This window comes from Chamaea fasciata, unplaced genomic scaffold (genome assembly GCF_029207755.1).
Source record: "Chamaea fasciata isolate MVZ Bird 193981 ecotype frontalis unplaced genomic scaffold, bChaFas1.0.hap1 SCAF_3, whole genome shotgun sequence".
Classification (NCBI taxonomy): domain Eukaryota; kingdom Metazoa; phylum Chordata; class Aves; order Passeriformes; family Sylviidae; genus Chamaea; species Chamaea fasciata.
The window spans coordinates 25,278,910-25,283,200 of NW_027094088.1; the positions used below are offsets into that span (position 1 = coordinate 25,278,910).

The following is a 4,291-nucleotide window of genomic DNA, read 5'->3' on the forward strand; positions in this document are numbered from 1 at the left end:
ACTGTAGCCTTGCTGAAGTCATTTTAACTATATTCAAAAGGTCTATTAGGATACCTATTTTCTTCCACAAAAATGTGTAATATCAAGGAAATCCAGTCAGAAATGGACTAAAAAAATGGAAACAAATAAAAAAAATGCATATTTGATGCTGTTCTCTAACAATCTGTTTGATAAAATAACATGCCCTTCCCCATGCAGTTGAACTGAGTGGTTCTTGCTTCACACTGTAGGAGTTTTATCACATTGGAATCAGTTTTCCCAGCATGATTCAACATTATTTTATTTCCAAAGCATTTTTTTAATAGAAAGATAAAACAATCTCATGAGAGAAACTTTCAAAGCAAATTTGAGCAAAAAAGCAAATTGTGTCGGGTTTTCTCAGGTATTTTCTCCATCCAGACCAGATTGCTGCATGCTTCCACAATACACAGGAACTGAGAAGAAAAAGAGAGAGAAAACAGCTTACACTCTTGAAGTACCCACGGTTGTCTCAGACAACCTGGAGGCCTGTCAAGGCTCAGGGCCACTGTATTTTATAGTCAGATGAAAATGCAGCTTGAAGTTGGGCCGGAAACAAGTGTCATGAGCCCAAACCACAGATTGCATGCCTGCCTTCACCATCCAACTCACCCAGGGTTGAAATCTGGGAGACACCATTTGGGAGAGCCCACAATGGCACTTCCAAAGCACAAGCTGTGTTGTCCATGGGCAAATGGAAGGCAGGATCTCTGAGTGCCAGGATACAAAAGGAGCCTGTATGCATGAGAGCTCTTATCACTGGCAGGCTCTAGGACTTGCAAAGTCAGAGCAATGAAGCCCAAAATACATATATATGCAAAACAAGCCACAAACTTTCCACCCTGATGAAAGCACAATGAGGAAAATCTTTCCGACAGATTCACAGCTGGTTTCAATCTACAGCCTAAGCATATCTAATGGATCGCTTTTATCAGAGGAGCTCTCACAGGGTTCTGGCTGCTACTGAGGGCAGTTTGCCACTGTGCAGACCCCTCAACAAAAGTCTGAGAGGACACTGTGTACTCCCTACATGAACTGAGACATGGGATAATAGAGACCATCTGCTCCAAATTCTGGCCCCACTTGCACCTTTATTAATCCATTCCAGCTCCTAAGATCTTACTGTAGCTAATGTAGTTGCCCCTATGAAAGTATCTGAAAAATGCAAAATATTTCTCTCAAAAATCTTACTTCTTGTAATGCTCTCAGAAATAAGTTAGAGGATTCTACCCATGTGAACACAAAGTAACACCTGGTTTCAAACTCTTCTGGGTGAAACTCTGGCTTCTCTAGAGACAGAAGAATTTTCTGTTAGGAGAGGCTACCACATTCAGTAAAAGCAGGACCTTTACCTTCTACAAACTTCTAATAGAAAAAAGAGTTCAAAACACTGCATCCTTTAATGAAAATTTGTATGCCAAGTACTTGATGAGAAGTTATTGTGGGCAAGTCATGCTGTAAGTAAAAAGTACTTCAAATATATATTACTTTATTTTTCCCCCTGTGGTTTACAGATTAGTCCTGGGACAATAGAAGTTTACAGAGAAGGGGGAGATGTCTGTGATTAAGGCGGCTTTCAGCTCTTCTTCCTACAGATACCCTGTGGATATTGCTGTATTCTCCAGAATCCAAGCTTCCACTTAAAAAACAATGAAGTTTCTAGCCCATCTGGGTTTGCGGAAGCAGAATGTAAACAGATGTACTGTTGTCTTATTTTAGAAGCTATAGCAAGGCAGACTGAAACAATAGCACTAAGAAATGTCAACTGCTCCCATTCATCTCAGTGGGGTGGGGTGTTAACTTTGAAGCCTAATTGCGACCACTTTAAAGTCAGCCTTTTAACCATTTCACTGCTATTACTGCACCAGAAACTCCAATGTAATGAACTTACCCAGCCTCTGTATTTGTATGCATTACTCCCGAGACCTTCCATTCACTTGAAAAGAATACTGCATTACAATCGAGCTAGTTTGAATATTCTTTTACTTAAGAAGTTAACTGAATTGTTTGCTACTGTCTTTCAAAATTAGGGTTAAAAGAAAGTCAAGGGTGAAAGGTTAGCTTCATTGTTGTTGCTCTCAGAAGTGCAACACGTGGGATTTCATGCTTTTTGCTTTGATCAGGGTGCCTGTATGGCAGTTCATTTCAATAAACAGACAAACAGCTACACACAAGACTAAAAATAATGACTACACAAATAACCCTGCACCATCGATCAGGAGTAACAGAACAAAAAAGACATCCTAATGATGTGGTAACATATACTTGCAAGAATAAAAAAGGGGAAAGACGAAAAGGGTCTTCATTTTCAGGAAGTTATTGTTGCCATTACCTTAAATCCAAGGTGTATTAGGCCTGGTTCTGTGTATAGAGAGAAGCTGCCCCTCCAAAGATAGAGTACATCCCATTTCCAGGAAGCTGTTGCATTCTTCATCAGTGGTCACTCTGAAGTCTGCATGTGAATTTTCCTCTGGGACCAGCAGTTGAAGACTAGTAGCCCTACACACACTTTTTTGTAAACATTACTTCAGGTGCTCTGAGAGCTCATGCTGAAAATTATGAGGGCAAGCTACTCTACTCTAGCTTATGTTTCTGAGCATCTGGAATGACCCTGACATGCAGCTGGAGTCACAGGAGTCACAGTGCTGCAGGGCACAATGGAGATGTCTGGATGGGTTTGGTGGGGCTGTTTGCTGTCTCTGCTCAACCAGCCTTCCTGCCCAACTCCACTGCAGGACATCTCTGTGTCATCTCATCCATTATGTCTGCCACACGTCATGGGTGACACAGGATGCCTGCAGAGCAATATATGCACTGCATTAATACTTTAACAGTTACATCTACACTGATAATCTTTTCCACCTGTCATTTTCTTCCTAGTATAACAGATATTAGGCTGAGAAGTCAACACTAAAACCACCACTGCACTGCTCTGATCATCATTAGTACATCTATGTTAGCTACCCTAACTAGGTAATCCTGACATGTCTCAAGAGGCCTTCATTGCAGCTACAGCCACTGGCTCAGGGGAAGTGAAACAGGAAGGGCAGGACCTCAGCTACAAGACAGAGCTATGGGAATAGTATCACCCAGCAGAAGACCTTGAACAATGAGCTGGGACAGAAGTAACGCCTCTAGGTCATGGAGCAGCAACTGGAAGAAAGTGGAAGGATCTGCATAAGCTGTACTATATTTATTGAAAGATAACTCCCTGAGCATACATTCTCACTCCTGAATTAAGCTGTCTTTGCTTGGGAAGGTCTTGAATTGATATGAGTGCCTACGTGTGGTAAAGGAATAAGGTTATTTTGGTAGAAGGGGGAAAATTTTGCTGCCCACACAATGCCTAGGTGTTTGTGCAACAAAAGCCTAATTCATCCAGTGCAGGTTCTTTTGCCTGCTACAACAGACAATACCCTGACATTGTTATTAGTAAGTTATGAATGCACAATCATTCCATGTGTAAATTCCACTGTTAGCTGGACATTAGGTTGTTTGAAATTTGCCCTGACTGCTAAAATCACCAGATACACACCCCCTCTGTTGTCAAATATCTGTGTTTCTTAAATCTTGATCTTTAGACTCCAACATAGGATTTGTAAAATACTCTGGACATAAAGCTGAAAATAAACCTCTGTTTACACTTAAAAGCCTGTGAGCACTGACTTCACACACAAAAGACTTGCTATGGAAAGGCAGACAGACACCTTCATTTTCTATTAACTTCAGTCAGCTGCAGTGAGGTGATCGGTTCTCTGCAGAAGGTGCTGAATAAAATCATATATAAATTCACAGAAGTGTCTGAGTGCTGTTGAACATGTTTTCTGCAGATGTTTAGAGGTGCAGAACAAAGGCAGCTGAAAACAGGCTTGGTAAGTTTACAATTTTACTTTATCACTGTATTAAATTCCCATTCAACATCCATGAGGCACCCCACACTTGTTATAGAAAAAATAAACAGCCTCATAAAAATTAGACTTGCCAGTCTTTGCTCTGCTGTGTATCCCTCTTCTTTTAAACTGCTAGCAAGTAAAACAACCCCCTGACAGCTGGATGTGTGGAAGTCTGTGCCGACAGCGTCCTGGTCCGGAGCAACACTGCAGGCTGGAATGCTGACGTTGGCAGGGCTGCCACTGCGTTTACTTAACACTCATTTCTCTCAGTCTGCTTCAGACCAGAAATGCAGGCAATGAAAACCTATTCAACCTTTGAGAACCTCGGCCTTAGCAGTTTAGCAGAGCAGGGTTTGTGCAGGTACATGAAAGAGGCATTC

At 41.5% G+C, this 4,291-nt stretch overlaps 1 long non-coding RNA gene across 1 annotated transcript; it reads right to left on the minus strand.

Moving 5' to 3' along the window:
• Nucleotides 1–262: 262 nt before the first annotated feature.
• On the minus strand, nt 263–675 carry LOC136287637 (uncharacterized). The gene is made up of 2 exons (XR_010720229.1): nt 631–675; nt 263–434 (listed from the first exon to the last, which is right to left on the minus strand). It is a non-coding gene; the product is annotated as an uncharacterized lncRNA (long non-coding RNA).
• Between the last annotated feature and the right edge of the window lie 3,616 nt (nt 676–4,291).